The sequence below is a fragment of the Bufo bufo genome, chromosome 2 (assembly GCF_905171765.1).
Source record: "Bufo bufo chromosome 2, aBufBuf1.1, whole genome shotgun sequence".
Classification (NCBI taxonomy): Eukaryota; Metazoa; Chordata; class Amphibia; order Anura; family Bufonidae; genus Bufo; species Bufo bufo.
Genome location: NC_053390.1, coordinates 299,407,541 through 299,426,239, shown reverse-complemented (window position 1 = coordinate 299,426,239; position 18,699 = coordinate 299,407,541). Strand labels below are relative to the sequence as shown.

General features: G+C 43.9%; 1 protein-coding gene across 4 annotated transcripts in view; it reads right to left on the bottom strand.

Annotated features, from left to right (window-relative positions):
- Positions 1-18,352, bottom strand: part of LOC120988982 (immunoglobulin superfamily member 1-like) — a 597,232-nt gene extending 578,880 nt beyond the window's left edge. For 3 of the 4 annotated variants that reach the window (XM_040416807.1, XM_040416808.1, XM_040416809.1), the window contains exon 1: positions 18,242-18,352. The gene's annotated coding sequence lies outside the window, so the exon portion shown is untranslated. The remainder of the gene's footprint in view (positions 1-18,241) is intronic. The other variant, XM_040416811.1, reaches the window with a different exon arrangement.
- Between the last annotated feature and the right edge of the window lie 347 nt (positions 18,353-18,699).

Here is an 18,699-nt window from a genome sequence, read left to right as displayed (position 1 = left end):
CTAATGGCTTTTTGGATCCCCAAATAATCGTTCCCTGCACTTGCAAATCACTTTCCTATCAAGGTCCCTAGTGCCTTCTGACATCTCTCCCAGCACTAAGATGCTGTGAAATGATTCCTCCCTATCATTTCCCTGCACTTATAAATAGTTTATTCTGTCTTTTTTTTCCACAATCGTTTTTCCAATGGCTGTCCCTTGTGCCTTCACACGTCTGTCCCTGCACCCTGAATGCTGGAAAATGGCAGAATTTAACCACCTCCGGACCGCTGTACGCACAGACGCGTCCTGGAGGTGGTTGATTCATTCCGAGTGGACGCGCCGGCGCGTCCTCTCGCGATGGCTGAGATTTCCTGTGAACGTGCGCACACAGGCGCGCGCGCTCACAGGAACGGAAGGTAAGAAAGTGGATCTCCAGCCTGCCAGCGGCGATCGTTCGCTGGCAGGCTGGAGATGTGATTTTTTTGATAGTTTTGATAACAGCGTCTAATATACCTGCTACCTGGTCCTCTGGTGGTCCCCTTTGTTTGGATCGACCACCAGAGGACACAGGTAGCTCAGTAATATGTTGCACCAAGCACCACACTACACTACACCCCCCCCCCCCCGTCACTTATTAACCCCTTATTCACCCTTGATCACTCCTGATCACCCCATATAGACTCCCTGATCACCCCCCTGTCATTGATTACCCCCCTGTCATTGATCACCCCCCTGTAAAGCTCCATTTAGACGTCTGCATGATTTTTACGGATCCACTGATAGATGGATCGGATCCGCAAAACGCACACGGATGTCTGATTGGAGCCTTACAGGGGCATGATCAATGACTGTGGTGATCACCCCATATAAACTCCCTGATCACACCCCTGTCATTGATTACCCCCCTGTCATTGATCACACCCCTGTAAAGCTCCATTCAGACGTCCGCATGATTTTTACGGATCCACTGATAGATGGATCGGATCCGCAAAACGCACACGGACGTCTGAATGGAGCCTTACAGGGGCGTGATCAATAACTGTGGTGATCACCCCATATAGACTCCCTGATCACCCCCCTGTCATTGATTACCCCCCTGTCATTGATCACACCCCTGTAAAGCTCCATTCAGACGTCCGCATGATTTTTACGGATCCACTGATAGATGGATCGGATCCGCAAAACGCACACGGACGTCTGAATGGAGCCTTACAGGGGCATGATCAATGACTGTGGTGATCACCCCATATAGACTCCCTGATCACACCCCTGTCATTGATTACCCCCCTGTCATTGATCACACCCCTGTAAAGCTCCATTCAGACGTCCGCATGATTTTTACGGATCCACTGATAGATGGATCGGATCCGCAAAACGCACACGGACGTCTAAATGGAGCCTTACAGGGACATGATCAATGACTGTGGTGATCACCCCATATAGACTCCCTAATCACCCCCCTGTCATTGATTACCCCCCCTGTCATTGATCACCCCCCCTGTCATTGATTACCCCCCTGTCAGGCTGCATTCAGATGTCCGTATGATTTTTACGGATCCACGGATACATGGATCGGATCCGCAAAACACATACGGACATCTGAATGGAGCCTTATAGGGGGGTGATCAATGACAGGGGGGTGATCACCCCATATAGACTCCCTGATCACCCCCCTGTCATTGATCACCCCCCTGTCATTGATCAACCCCCTGTCATTGATCACCCCTCTGTAAGGCTCCATTCAGACATTTTTTTGGCCCAAGTTAGCAGAAATTATATATTTTTTTTCTTACAAAGTCTCATATTCCACTAACTTGTGTCAAAAAATTAAATCTCACATGAACTCACCCTACCCCTCACGGAATCCAAATGCGTAAAATTTTTTAGACATTTATATTCCAGACTTCTTCTCACGCTTTAGGGCCCCTAGAATGCCAGGGCAGTATAAATACCCCACATGTGACCCCATTTCGGAAAGAAGACACCCCAAGGTATTCCGTGAGGGGCATATTGAGTCCATGAAAGATTGAAATTTTTGTCCCAAGTTAGCGGAAAGGGAGACTTTGTGAGAAAAAAATAAATAAAATCAATTTCCGCTAACTTGTGCCAAAAAAAAAAAATTTCTATGAACTCGCCATGCCCCTCATTGAATACCTTGGGGTGTCTTCTTTCCAAAATGGGGTCACATGTGGGGTATTTATACTGCCCTGGCATTCTAGGGGCCCTAAAGCGTGAGAAGAAGTCTAGGATCCAAATGTCTAAAAATGCCCTCATAAAAGGAATGTGGGCCCCTTTGCGCATCTAGGCTGCAAAAAAGTGCCACACATGTGGTATCTCCGTATTCAGGAGAAGTTGGGGAATGTGTTTTGGGGTGTCATTTTACATATACCCATGCTGGGTGAGAGAAATATCTTGGCAAAAGACAACTTTTCCCATTTTTTTATACAAAGTTGGCATTTGACCAAGATATTTCTCTCACCCAGCATGGGTATATGTAAAATGACACCGCAAAACACATTCCCCAACTTCTCCTGAATACGGCGATACCACATGTGTGGCACTTTTTTGCAGCCTAGGTGGGCAAAGGGGGCCACATTCCAAAGAGCACCTTTCGGATTTCACAGGTCATTTACCTACTTACAACACATTAGGGCCCCTGGAAAATGCCAGGGCAGTATAACTACCCCACAAGTGACCCCATTTTGGAAAGAAGACACCCCAAGGTACTCCGTGAGGGGCATGGCAAGTTTCTAGAATTTTTTATTTTTTGTCACAAGTTAGTGGAAAATGATGATTTTTTTATTTTATTTTTTTTCCTTACAAAGTCTCATATTCCACTAACTTGTGACAAAAAATAAAAACTTCCATGAACTCACTATGCCCATCAGCGAATACCTTGGGGTGTCTTCTTTCCAAAATGGGGTCACTTGTGGGGTAGTTATACTGCCCTGGCATTCTAGGGGCCCAAATGTGTGGTAAGGAGTTTGAAATCAAATTCTGTAAAAAATGACCAGTGAAATCCGAAAGGTGCTCTTTGGAATATGGGCCCCTTTGCCCACCTAGGCTGCAAAAAAGTGTCACACATGTGGTATCTCCGTATTCAGGAGAAGTTGGGGAATGTGTTTTGGGGTGTCATTTTACATATACCCATGCTGGGTGAGAGAAATATCTTGGCAAAAGACAACTTTTCCCATTTTTTTATACAAAGTTGGCATTTGACCAAGATATGAACTCACTATGCCCATCAGCGAATACCTTAGGGTGTCTACTTTCAGAAATGGGGTCATTTGTGGGGTGTTTGTACTGTCTGGGCATTGTAGAACCTCAGGAAACATGACAGGTGCTCAGAAAGTCAGAGCTGCTTCAAAAAGCAGAAATTCACATTTTTGTACCATAGTTTGTAAACGCTATAACTTTTACCCAAACAATTTTTTTTTTACCCAAACATTTTTTTTTTATCAAAGACATGTAGAACAATAAATTTAGAGCAAAATTTATATATGGATCTCGTTTTTTTTGCAAACTGAAAGTGAAAAATGTCATTTTTTTGCAAAAAAATCGTTAAATTTCGATTAATAACAAAAAAAGTAAAAAAGTCAGCAGCAATGAAATACCACCAAATGAAAGCTCTATTAGTGAGAAGAAAAGGAGGTAAAATTCATTTGGTTGGTAAGTTGCATGACCGAGCAATAAACGGTGAAAGTAGTGTAGGTCAGAAGTGTAAAAAGTGGCCTGGTCTTTCAGGGTGTTTAAGCACTGGGGGCTGAGGTGGTTAAAATGGCTGCCGTATTTATAGGTCTGTGACATCACAGGGCTGGTTGGGTGCTGATTGGCTGCATGCAGGCATGTCAATCCCAGAGTTCCTTGCCCCATGTCCTCAGCAGTGGCGTAGGGATCGCCATAGCAACGGCTATGGGGCCCGTCCGACCGCATTCAGTTTTTTTTATTTTTTATTAACACACACAGACACTACACACAGGCAGCCAGAAGGTGGCGTAACTACCGGGGAAGCAGCTGCTTCGGGGCCCGACAGTCTATTTTCAAGTTAGTTAAATATCGATGTCTTAATGTTCAGGGCCCCCTTCACAGCAGCGGTCTTAATGTTCAGGCCCCCTCGCTAATGTGATCTAATCTTACTGTCTCCTGATGTGTCTGGGATTCGAACCCACAACCTCCAATTTATCAGTAGCAAAGCATTAACCCTCACAGCCATAAAGGCTGTATTCCAACTGATTGAAAATATATGAGACTTGTACTGTTATAGCTGGCTAAGTGTACATCTATACATATGACAGCTGCCCCAACACACCCAGCACTGCTATATCTCCATATGACAGCTATCCCAGCACACTCAGCTCTGCTATATCTCTATATATGAGCAGCTGTCATGTGTATAGTTGTACACTTAGCCAGCTATAACAGTAGAAGTCTCATAATTTTTCAGTCAGCAGCAAGGCAGTTCTTATGGTCTTGTGATTAGATGCTTTGCCTCTGATACAGAAGGTCGTGGGTTCGAATCCCAGCAGAAACCTTTTCTGAAATACAAGCACTGACTCCATATATGGACATACAGGGCGGGACACAGGAAGAGGCTGCATCGCTGACATGGAGGTAAGTAGAAGTGTTTATTTTATTTTTTTTAATACCCGACTGTTACTGCCATAGGGGGAGCGGGGGGCACTTGATACTGGCACATGGGGGAGGGGGGTTGGTACCTGACCTGATACTGGCACCTGGGGGGGGGGGTTGGCACCTGATATAGACTGGCACATGGGGGGGGAGGCACCTGATACTGTGGATTGCACTGTTTAGGGGAGAGGGATCTGTGGATGGCACTATTTAGGGGAGGGGGGATCTGTTGATGGCACTATTTAGGGGAGGGGGATCTGTGGATGGCACTGTTTAGGGGAGGGGGATCTGTGAATGGCACTATTTAGGGGAGAGGGATCTGTGGATGGCACTATTTAGGGGAGGGGGATCTGTGGATGTCACTATTTAGGGGAGGGGGATCTGTGGATGGCACTATTTAGGGGAGGGGGATCTGTGGACGGCACTGTTTAGGGGAGAGGGATCTGTGGATGGCACTGTTTAGGGGAGGGGGATCTGTGTATGGCACTGTTTAGGGGAGGGGGGATCTGTTGATGGCACTGTTTAGGGGAGGAGGATCTGTGGATGGCACTGTTTAGGGAAGAGGGATCTGTGGATGGCACTATTTAGGGGAGGGGGATCTGTGGATGGCACTATTTAGGGGAGGGGGATCTGCGGATGGCACTATTTAGGGGAGAGGGATCTGTGGATGGCACTATTTAGGGGAGGGGGATCTGTGGATGGCACTATTTAGGGGAGGGGGATCTGTGGATGGCACTATTTAGGGGAGGGGGATCTGTGGATGGCACTAATTAGGGGAGGGGGATCTGTGGATGGCACTATTTAGGGGAGGGGGATCTGTGGATGGCACTAATTAGGGGAGGGGGATCTGTTGATGGCACTATTTAGGGGAGGGGGATCTGTGGATGGCACTATTTAGGGGAGGGGGATCTGTGGGTGGCACGGGGGGGGCCCATAATTTTTTTTTGCTATGGGGCCCATACATTTCTAGCTACGCCCCTGGTCCTCAGTCCTCACACGTGTAGCCTCCAGTTTAGGAAAATTGTGATTCGCTACCACGAAGCTTGATAAAATTTGCATTTGTTGCAAATCAAATCTTTCCTGAAATTCAGATTGAATTCCACTTCGTCAGCTTTGATTCGCTCATCTCTCTCAGTAATGCATGCATCAGTTAAGTACTACGTGGGCCTCCCACAATGGCTTAAAGGTCCATTACCGGTTACATAGTTGCATACAGATGTAGCATAGTTAACACACACACTTGGTGAGTTATCACATTTAGTTAACTCATTATGAAAGTGACCGTTAACTCTGTTACATCCGTATGTCTTAGTGTAGTTATAAACATAAAATTACATTTTACCTGATTGTAAGATAATCATGGGGTAACCCAGATGTGCATGTTTATTTCACTGAGAAGAAGGGAATAAGGCTTCGGCAGTAGCTTTTCTCCCATGAAAGCACATAACTAGGCATGCAGAATTCCACTAATGCTCGTTACCCTGAAGAGTAGGGAGGACCTCAGATACACCAATGAAATTAGCGAGTTTAACCACATTTTGTGTCATGTGTATGGGCATCTTTAGAGAAAAGGAAAGACATGTTATAGGCTAATTAATTAGCCGGATTTGTGCGAGGGAAGGCGGGGTTACCTGCATAAAATACCTGCAGGGTCCTCAACAGAACAACGATTGGGTGTCTCACCCCACCCTCCCATCACTTTTTATAGGCACTCTACTAGGGTGGGCCCCTTTAGCCTGCCCTATTTTCAGCAGTTCCGGCATTCACACTACTGCTTAGTTAGGTAGAATAGGATAGGTACCAACGGTTGCCGATCCGAGCACAAAGATGACATCATAGAATAATTTCAATATATTAACAATAGAAGTAAAAAGATCAAGGATGTTAAAGGGGTTTTCGACTTTCTATATTCTTTTACAACCGCTATGATGAAGTCTCTGCCCTGTGCCATTCATTGCACTGGTTGCCCATACAGTATAGAACCCAATCAAAACTGCTCATTCTAACCCAAAAAGCTCTCCACTTTTAGAGATCCGTCAGCTACTCGGCAAATATCCAGAGAATCAGCCGGACAAAAACTGTTGCGTGCAGCGGTATTTGTCCGGCAGCTCCTCTGCATATTTGCCGGGTAGCAGCCAGATCTCCTCCACCGCTGTCCATTAAAGTGAATGGGGCCGAACAATATCTTGGCAGTGCACGGTTGCGCCCGGTATTCACGGATGTAGCAGGCTGTTCCCGGCCAGAACAGCCTAACGGATCTGTTTGCTGCAAATGTGAAACAAGCCTTTTTCTCGTCTCTTGTGAACCTGACCCATCATCAATCACTATCTACCACACCCCATGCAGTCAAAAGCACTACAAATATTGGCTGGTGGTTGGGTCATGAAACTTAATATCTACTCCCCTAATTTTAAGATGGCTGGATCATTGTACAAACACTTTTTCCCTTTTGCGTCACCCCTGTCTCCTCTTAGATTGTAAGCTCTTGCTAGCAGGGCCCTCATTCCTCTTGTTTTAATTGTTGACTTGTTTGTTGCTATGTAATGTATGATTTTGTACATGAACCCTCTGATTGTTCATTCTATTTGGAATACAGAGTGCAGAAATCGTAGCATCACAGTAAACTTTTTAACATCTACAGTAGTGAACCACAACATTACCCCTTTAGCAGTGAACCATCACATTAACCCTTTAGCACTGAACCAGCAGATCACTATGTATATAAAGCAAAGCTAGGACATGACCTACATGTGTGAACTCCTGCAAAGTAGGCAAAAAGAGAAGCCTTGTCCAGAAAACACCATTCCTGAGAATGAAAAGCTGCCGGAAAACAGTTTAGCTGAAAGAATCCCATTGAGGGAAAGAAAAGGAACATATATGTAAAGGGGTTGTTTCACTTTAGTTAATAGCATTTATCATGTAGAGAAAGTTAGTACAAGGCACTTACTAATGTATTGTGTCCATATTGCCTCCTTTGCTGGCTGGATTCATTTTTCCATCACATTATACACTGCTGGTTTCCATGGTTACATCCATCCTGCAATCCAGCAGCAGTGGTTGCTCTTGCACAATATATATGAAAAAGCGCCAGCCTCTCTGGTGTCCGGGACCGCAGGAGTGCGCATAATCCAGCATTTTTTCCTATAGTGTGCTAGCACGGCCACCACTGATGGATTGCAGGGTGGTCGTAACCATGGAAACGAGCAGTGTATAACGTGATGGGAAAATTAATCCAGCCAGCAAAGGAGGCAATATGGATAATAACAATACATTAGTAAGTGGCTTGTATTAACTTTTTCTACAAGATAAATAGCATTTGCTGAAGTGAAGACAACCCCTTCAAGGTAACACACGTCTATGGTTTTGGACTTTGCTGCATGTGGAAAGGGTATATTACTACAGTGACCACAATGTTCTGGAGATGAAGTGGCCATCTGTATCTGAGATTTGCACCCCTCAGCCTGGAAATTGCAGAAAGAGTTAATTAGAATGGAATTGCATGTCTGTGGTTATTTTGCAAGATTGCAGAGTAAGTTTAGAATGAGACACAGGAAAGACTACTACTACTCATTACTGCTGTCTAGACACAGGTATTGGGAAGAGCCTTCTTTGTGATTTGCCTCAAAACAGTGCCTTTTGCTGCTATATGCACTACTTACATCATCTATTCAGTAAAGAGAGATTTAGTTTACTGTAACCAAACCAGCCTGGTCACTGACCCCACCATTTATCTTTTGACCCTAGGACAAGCTTTCATGCTGCTCTTCTGCCTTCTTCCACCCCAAAACCCATCTTCACCAGGGGCACCCCACGTAACACCAAGCAGGAGCCCTAAAGCCAGGGAGTACCCTGAGGGAAGTAAGGGTGTGCCCTCCAATCACTGTATGCCTGCTCAAGAGATCTGGATAATGACAAGCCTTGTGAGTAACTTCAACTTCCACTCTTATTTCCACCTTTGCCAACTCCGTCCTCTCCTAAGCCACCATCACACTTCCCCCTGTGATCCAGGTCACTGCTTTTTGTAATCCTGTTCTTAAGGTAATCACAGGGCTGTATTACAGTAGAGGTGCATGAAGCCTCTACTAAACTTTCATATGCTTCTCAATGATCTTACATAGAGGTAGTTTCTGTCAGATTCTGTATGAGTGCAAAAAATCATGCTATTCATCTGTATACAACAATCAACCATAACATTAAAGCCAGTCGCATAATATGGTATAGATCCCACTAATGCAGCCAAAAACATTCTAACCCAATAGTCATGGACTAGTTTTGATCAAGCACCAAAGTGCTCAGGTGCTGTACAGAGCACCCGAGCACAATGGAAGTCAATGGGAGAACCCAAGCATTAAACCAGGCACCCCCTGCTCTGAAGAGAAGAGGTATCCAGGTTCACAGAAAAAGGTTAGAAATACCACCAAAATGGTTTTGAAACAGCATGGGGAGAACATCTGGATGCATCTTGGACTCCTATTACCTATGACATACAATAGACAACCACACAAATGCTATATGCCAAAAGCTAGGTATGTGCAAGCCAACAATCTATGCATGAGACAGATACAGTCAGCATACCTTACTATGGCAGCCTTGTGCACTATGAGACATTTAAAACCAGCTCTCATCTGACTAAGAGCCAGAAAGTCTCAAAGTTGCTTCATATATGTTGGATGGCTTGGGTAGACCTGCACACCTAGATCATTATCATTAGGGTGACAAAAAGTTTTGATTGTCCTAACATAATATTCAATAACCTTTCTATACAGTTTTGTCATGTAAACTAATTTGCATAAACATGGACATATGGGAAAGACATGCAAATAAGCAGAATCTTCCTTGTTTTTCAGCTAAAAAACCATTTGCATGGAAAATTTGCAATAAAAATTCACGATTAGAATATTTGCGATCTACACTACTCATGAACAGCGCCATTTATTGGATTCATAGTCTTGTCATAGGTGCTGTTAATGAGTAGTGTTGATCGCGAATATTCTAATTGCTAATTTTTATTGCAAATTTTCCATGCAAATGGTGTTTCAGCTGAAAAACAAGCAGATTCAGCTAATTTGCATATGACCACGATTATGCAAATGAGTTTACTTGACAAAACTATATAGAAAGGTTATTGAATATTAGGTTAGGACAATCAGAAAACTTTTTGTCACCCTAATAATAATGATCTAGGTGCGCAGGTCCACCCAAGCCACCTAACAGTTATGAAGCCACTTTGAGGTTTATTGGCTCTCATTCATATGAGAGCTGGTTTTGAATGTCTCATAGTGCACATGGCTGCCATTGTAAGGTATGCTGACTGTATCTGTCTCATGGATAGACTGTTGGCTTGCACATACGCAGCTGTTGGCATATAACCTTTGTGTGGTTGTTTATTGTATGTCATAGGTAATGGGAGTCCAAGATGCATCCAGACATTCTCCCCATGCTGTTTCCAAACCATTTCAGTGGTGTTTCAATCAATTTCTAACCTTTTTCTGTGAACCAGACCCCTTCTCTTTTTCAGATTAGGGGGTGCCTGGTTTAATGCTCGGGTCTATTGACTTCCATTGTGTTCAATTGTGCTTGAGCATACACAGTATTCAATAACACTAGTGGTAGCTCCATGATTTGACTTGTTTTTCAAGCACATCCCCCATGTTTGATCAAATTGAGAGATGGGGAATTTGAAGGCTAAGTCTACAGCTTGAACTATTTGTCATGTTCTTCAAACAGTTACTGAACAATATTTTTAATGTGATTGAGCAAATAATTCTGCTGAAAGAGACCACTGCCATTAGAGAATAGTGTTATCATGAAGGGGTGTACTACAACAATGTTTGAGTAGGTGGCATATGTAAAAATAACATCCACATCAATTGCAGAACCCAAGGTTTTACAGCAGAGCATTGCCTCCACCGATTTGCCTTTTTCTCATAGTGCATTCTGGTGCCATTTCTTCCCTAAGTCGAAAGAGATGCAAATGAGCTCTTAACAAGCTCTGCCTCTAATACAACCAGATAACCAATCAGACCTAAACACAACGGGAGCCTCAAATGAGGGCCTAATTATCAACCAAAAAACACAGGTGCCTATAACAAGCAACTCCTATCAGGGAACACCCCTACACCCGCATATGAAAATAAACACTAGAGTATATCAAAATATATCTTTATTCAAATATTAGGAACAATATAAAATACATACAGCACAGACCAAAAGTTTGGACACACCTTCTCATTCAAAGAGTTTTCTTTATTTTCATGACTAACAGCAAAATTGTAGATTCACACTGAAGGCATCAAAACTATGAATTAACACATGTGGAATTATATACATAACAAACAAGTGTGAAACAACTGAAAATATGTCATATTCTAGGTTCTTCGAAGTAGCCACCTTTTGCTTTGATTACTGCTTTGCACACTCTTGGCATTCTCCTGATGAGCTTCAAGAGGTAGTCCCCTGAAATGGTTTTCACTTCACAGGTGTGCCCTGTCAGGTTTAATAAGTCGGATTTCTTGCCTTATAAATGGGGTTAGGACCATCAGTTGCGTTGAGGAGAAGTCAGGTGGATACACAGCTGATAGTCCTACTGAATAGACTGTTAGAATTTGTATTATGGCAAGAAAAAAGCAGCAAAGTAAAGAAAAACGAGTGGCCATCATTACTTTAAGAAATGAAGGTCAGTCAGTCAGCTGAAAAATTGGGAAAACTTTGAAAGTAAGGGCTATTTGACCATGAAGGAGAGTGATGGGGTGCTGCGCCAGATGACCTGGCCTCCACAGTCACCGGACCTGAACCCAATCGAGATGGTTTGGGGTGAGCTGGACCGCAGAGTGAAGGCAAAAGGGCCAACAAGTGCTAAGCATCTCTGGGAACTCCTTCAAGACTGTTGGAAGACCATTTCAGGGGACTACCTCTTGAAGCTCATCAAGAGAATGCCAAGAGTGTGCAAAGCATTAATCAAAGCAAAAGGTGGCTACTTTGAAGAACCTAGAATATGACATATTTTCAGTTGTTTCACACTTGTTTGTTATGTATATAATTCCACATGTGTTAATTCATAGTTTTGATGCCTTCATAGTCATGAAAATAAAGAAAACTCTTTGAATGAGAAGGTGTGTCCAAACTTTTGGTCTGCACTGTATATAGATTGGCAAAGACAAACATCCACATAAGGAGTGTGCCAGGTAAAAGGGGGGGGGGGGGGCAATGCTAGTCCAAGTAAAAAGTACATATAGGAGGGTACAAATAATCACCATGTGAATAACCTTCCTTACAAAAAGACACTATCAAAGGCACATAAATATAAAGTACAGACCAGATTGATGGCACCTCCACAAACCCCAGCACATGTTTAGCATTAGCTTCTTCAGGGGAAATGAAATACAGTAGCTGATGCGAAACACGTGTTGGGCTTTGTGGAGGTGCCATCAATCGGGTCTGTATGTTATATTTATGTGCCTTTGATAGTGTCTTTTTGTTAAAAAAGTTAACCACATGGTGATTATTTTTACCCTCCTACAGTATATGTACTTTTTACTGCACTTCGTTACCTGCATGTAAACTTCTGACATTGGCAAGGTGATGTGAGCTGCTGCAGCCAATGACTGAGCGCAGTGGTGACCTATCCCCAAGCGGCATGTCACTGCTGGGTCACATCCCGCTTGGGGACTTGCCAATGCTGAGGCCAGTCATTAGCTGCAGAAATGTCCATGACCCAGTCCATGCCAGAAGTTTACATGCGGAACCCCAAGCGAAGACAGCTGGGGAGCCATGGAACTGTAACTGAGCGACACAGAGCTGTCTATAACAACATATTTTAAAGCTTACATGAACATTGTTTGTTTTTGGCATTTATGTAGGGTTTTTAGGGTCAATGGCATTTTATAAAAGAAAAGCATCATGTTCTTTTTTTTTTTTTCCATAGATGCACCAAAAATTCGTGTAGCAAAGGCCATAAAAATGAAGAAAAAGAATTCACCTTTTTGTGTTGTACGTAGCTGTAATGTGGTTTCTTGAGCCAAAGCCAGAAGTAGATCCAGTAAGAAGGAAAAGTACTTTCTTTATATTTCTCATTCCCTTTCAATCCACTTTTAGCTTTGGCTTAAATAAAGTAGTTCATCAAAGCTGCCACAAAAAGCTATGTGTGACATCACCCTATACATAAACATCCACACTAGACATAAAATACAGTAGAAAAGTCTGCTGCAGATTCCACAGCAAAATTCCTGGCAGAAACTGTGAAAAAACCACATGAATTGTATGTGATTTTCCCAAGGAAATGGCTGTGAATTTCACCCAAGCGGAAAAATGGAAACTTAAAAAAAAAATTTAAATACCCCATATTTTTCACCCCTAAGTCTTATGTGCAATTTTTATTTTGGAAGCGCTTCATTAGTACGGGAGGACCGGGAAGCGGTGAAGGATCTGTACTCACCGCTTCCTGGTCCTCCGCTTGGCTGTCTGCAAAGAACCAGGAAGAAGACAGAGAGCGCTGGTGGTGAGGAGCGGCGGCGTCCAGGAGCAGGAGAGGTAAGTTATTTTTCTTTATTTTATTTGTGCTGATGGCTGACATGGGGGGGACATGATGGCTGACATGGGGGCATGATGGCTGACATGGGGGGGGCATGATGGCTGACATGGGGGGGACATGATGGCTGACATGGGGGCATGATGGCTGACATGGGGGGTCTGATCTGAGGCATTGGGGGTCTGATGTGAGGTCTGATTAACATTGGGGGTCTGATTGCTGGTCTGACCTGAGGTGCAATGGAAAATATTTTTTTCTTATTATCCTTCTCTAAATCCTAGGTTCGTTTTATGGGCCGATGTGTCTTAGAGGGCGAAAAATACGGTCCTCAAACCAGCGATTGAAGCAGAGAGAAGATACCAGGACCACACAGAGGAAAAGCCAGCTGCTGCAGACGGGACCAGGGCCAGGTGAGCTGCGAGGGGGGGGCGCCAAAATGTCCGGTGAGGCACAGGTAAGTCCTTACCTGTGCCTGCGTCACGAGCCGGTCTGAAACAAATGCGGTCACCGGGAGCAGGCAGTTCCGAGAACAGCCCGATAAAGGCCCCCGGCGGCGGTTCTCGGAACTGCCTGCTCCCGGTGACCGCATTTGTTTCAGACTTACCTGTGCCTCGCCGGACTTGTAATTTAAGATGGCAGCTCGCATGTGTTCGCGGGCGAACACAGCGAACTGGCCATCACTGGCAGGGAATATCGACAGTATAAATTGATTTCAAATCTACATCGTGTGCCAATTTATGCTGCAGATTTTTTATGCAGCATGTGGAAGACAATATCTCTACACTTTGCTGGAACTGTACAATGTTGTAAATTTGCTGCACAAAATTCTATGATGGCAAATCTGCGCCATGTCCACCATGTGTGAACTCCCCTAATTTCGTTTTCTAAAGGTATAATTCAGGGAATCCAGTGGCAAGCTAGAGCTTCAACGATCCAGTTCCTCCATCTGTAGCAATGAAATCCTCATTTTAATCAGCTTTTGGCATCAGTATTTGTAAGGGTACTTTCACACTTGCGGCAGAGGTTTCCAGCAGGCAGTTTCGTCGCTGGACGCAAACTGATGGTATTTGTCAGACGGATCGGGAGGCGGATCGGTATGACAAATGCATTGAAATACCGGATCCGTCTCTCCGGTGTTAATTTTTTTTGCATTTTTAAAGGTCTGCACATGCGCAGACCAGAAAGCCGGATTCATTTTGCCGGAACCCTAAGTCACTTCAATGTAAATTAATGCCGGATCCGGCATTCCGGCAAGTGATCAGTATTTTTGGCCGGAGAGAAAACTGCAGCATGTTGTGTTATTTTCTCCATCCAAAAAACGTAAGAGGGACTGAACTGATGCATCCTGAACGGAATGCTTTCCATTCAGAATGCATCAGGATAAAACTGATCAGTTTTTTTTTTTCGGTATTGAGCTCTTGTGACAGAACTCAATACCTGAAAACAAAAACGCTAGTGTGAAAGTACCGTAAGCCCAAACCAAGAGTGGTTCCAAAATAAATATAGCAATGGTGCCAGCTATTCTCTTAACCACTACAGGACCACCGTACGCAGGATTGCGTCTTCGCGGCGGCCCTGTTATTCTGGGTGGACGCTGTTTTGATAACAGCGTCTAATATACCTGCTACCTGGTCCTCTGGTGGTCCCTTTTGCTTGGATCGACCACCAGAGGACACAGGCAGCTCTGTAATAAGTAGCACCAAACACCACTACACTACACCCCCCCTGTCACTTATTAACCCCTTATTAACCCCTGATCACCCCATATTAGACTCCCTGATCACCCCCTGTAATTGATCACCCCCCTGTCATTGATCACCCCCCTGTAAGGCTCCATTCAGACGTCCGTATGTGTTTTGCGGATCCGATCCATGGATCCGCGGATCCGCAAAACACATACGAACGTCTGAATGGAGCCTTACAGGGGGTGATCAATGACATATAGCCCAAATAGACTCCCTGATCACCCCCCTGTCATTTATCACCCCCCTGTAAGGCTCGCTCCATTCAGAGGTCCGTATGTGTTTTGCGGATCCACAGATCCAGAGCCTTACAGGGGGGTGATCAATGACAGGGGGGTGATCACCCCATATAGACTCCCTGATCACCCCCCTGTCATTGATCACCGCCCTGTAAGGCTCCATTCAGATGTCCGTATGTGTTTTGCGGATCCGATCCATGGATCCGTGGATCCGTAAAACACATACGGACGTCTGAATGGAGCCTTACAGGGGGGTGATCAATGACAGGGGGGTGATCAATGACAGGGGGGCGATCAGGGAGTCTTCATGGGGTGATCACCCCCCTGTCATTGATCACCCCCCTGTAAGGCTCCATTCAGACGTCCGTATGTGTTTTGCGGATCCGATCCATGGATCCGTGGATCCGCAAAACACATACGGACCTCTGAATGGAGCCAGCCTTACAGGGGGGTGATCAATGACAGGGGGGTGATCAGGGAGTCTATTTTAGAGGTCCGTATGTGTTTTGCGGATCCACGGATCCATGGATCGGATCCGCAAAACACATACGGACGTCTGAATAGAGCCTTACAGGGGGATGATCAATGACAGGGGGGTGATCAGGGAGTCTATATGGGGTGATCACCCCCCTGTCATTGATCACCCCCCTGTAAGGCTCCATTCAGACGTCCGTATGTGTTTTGCAGATCCGATCCATGGATCCGTGGATCCGCAAAACACATATGGACCTCTGAATGGAGCCTTACAGGGGGGTGATCAACCCATATAGACTCCCTGATCACCCCCCTGTCATTGATCACCCCCCTGTAAGGCTCCATTCAGAGGTCCGTATGTGTTTTGCGGATCCACGGATCTATGGATCGGAACCGTAAAACACATACAGACGTCTGAATGGAGCCTTACAGGGGGGTGATCAATGACAGGGGGGTGATCAGGGAGTCTATATTGGGTGATCACCCCCCTGTCATTGATCACCCCCCTGTAAGGCTCCATTTAGAGGTCCGTATGTGTTTTGCGGATCCACGGATCGGATCCCCTAAATTGCCAGGGCAGTATAAATACCCCACATGTGACCCCATTTTGGAAAGAAGACACCTCAAGGTATTTTGTGAGGGGCATGGCGAGTTCATGTAAAATTTAATTTTTTGTCACAAGTTAGCGGAAAGGGAGACTTTGTGAGAAAAAACAAAAAAAAATCAATTTCCGCTAACTTGTGCCAAAAAAAAAAAAAAATTCGATGAACTCGCCATGCCCCTCACGGAATACCTTGGGGTGTCTTCTTTCCAAAATGGGGTCACATGTGGGGTATATATACTGCCCTGGCATTTTAGGGGCCCTAAAGTGTGAGAAGAAGTCTGGAATCCAAATGCCCTCCTAAAAGATACTCATTGGAATTTGGGCCCCTTTGCCCACCTAGGCTGCAAAAAAGTGTCACACATGTGGTATCGCCGTACTCAGGAGAAGTTGCACAATGTGTTTTAGGGTGTTTTTTTTTACATATACCCATGCAGGGTGAGAGAAATATCTCTCTATAATGACAACTTTGTATAAAAAAATTGGAAAAGTTGACTTTTAGAGAGATATTTCTCTCACCCAGCATGGGTATATGTAAAAATACACCCCAAAACACATTGCCATACTTCTCCTGAGTACGGCGATACCACATGTGTGACACTTTTTTGCAGCCTAGGTGGGCAAAGGGGCCCAAATTCCAATGAGTACTTTTAGGATTTTACAGGGCATTTTTTACACATTTGGATTCCAGACTTCTTCTCACGCATTAGGGCCCCCTAAAATGCCAGGGTAGTATAACTACCCCACAAGTGACCCCATTTTGGAAAGAAGACACCCTAAGGTATTTCGTGATGGGCATAGTGAGTTCATGGAAGTTTTTATTTTTATCACAAGTTAGTGGAATATGAGACTTTGTAAGGAAAAAAAAATAAATCATCATTTTCCGCTAACTTGTGACAAAAAATAAAAAGTTCTATGAACTCACTATGCCCATCAGTGAATACCTTAGGGTGTCTACTTTCCGAAATGGGGTCATTTGTGGGGTGTTTGTATTGTATGGCCATTGTAGAACCTCAGGAAACATGACAGGTGCTCAGAAAGTCAGAGTTCTTTCAAAATGCGGAAATTCACATTTTTGTACCATAGTTTGTAAACGCTATAACTTTTACCCAAACCATTTTTTTTTTTATCTAAACATTTTTTTTATCAAAGACATGTATAACAATAAATTTAGAGAAAAATGTATATAGAAATGTAGTTTGTTTTAAAAAAAATTACAACTGAAAGTGAAAAATGTCATTTTTTTGCAAAAATTTGGGTAAATTTCGATTATTAACAAAAAAAGTAAAAATGTCAGCAGCAACCAAATACCACCAAATGAAAGCTCTATTAGTGAGAAGAAAAGGAGGTAAAATTTATTTGGGTGGTAAGTTGTATGACTGAGCAATAAACCGTGAAAGTAGTGTAGTGCAGAAGTGTAAAAAGTGGTCTGGTCATTAAGGGTGTTTAAGCTAGGGGAGCTGAGGTGGTTAATCTTTCAACCCCTGAAATCTTTTTGCTTAACTTGTTTCATCCAATTTGAGAAAAATTACCCTAAACCATGTCACATCACTTTCCAACAGGTCCCACTTGGTGAAGATCCAAAAATGAAAAAATGAAAACTTGAACAGATGACGTGTGTTAAATCCTCCAACCCTAAACAGACAATGGCTTGGGACACTGGAAGCCCTGGATTGGCCATAAAGCCTTCTGTCGGTCGTTTTTTTTGTGGACAGTATGTGGAACCATTCGTTTCCATGGGGCCGCAAAGAACAAAAACGGAAATGACTCGTGTGCATTCCGTGTCCGTATATGTCCACATGTCCGTTCTGCCAAAAAAAATAGAACACGTCCTAATATTGTCCGCATTACGGACAAGGATAGGACAGTTCTATTAGGGCCTGGCCTTTCTGTTCCGCAAAATGTGGAATGCACACAGCTAGTATCTGTGTTTTGCGGATCCGGAATTTGTGGTCAGCAAAACAACAATGTTCATGTGCATAAGCCTCTATGATCAGAAACAAGCTACGTAAATAATTGTAGATTTAAGCAAACACAAGTGTGTACTTACAACAACCCTCCAGATGAGTACTTGTTTCCTCAGACTTCTTCTAAGATCTGTCCTTTGTCCTTTATTTGTGCAATCTATGAGGTTGTATAAGTTCCTTTCTTAGTATAATACAACATATGTTGTGAAATACATGACAAATAAAGAGAAAAACAGAAGTGAGGATTTTAACGGGATAACTAGATAAATGAAAGCCAGCCATTGATTCTGCTTCCTATAAGGATGTCTATGAATATGTTACCAACAGCCCATAGAAAGAGGACAGCATATGCAGGGCATAAAACATGAAAATCAAGCTTTTATGGACAGCTATATAAAATAGGGCTATGAATAAAATCAAATAAAAGGCTGAACACAGAGACCAAAGACAAAATTTGGAAGGACAGGCTGCAATATTCAACATATCACTCTGTGTAGTCTTCTGGATAGGTCCTCAGTATCTGATCAATAAGGGTCCGACA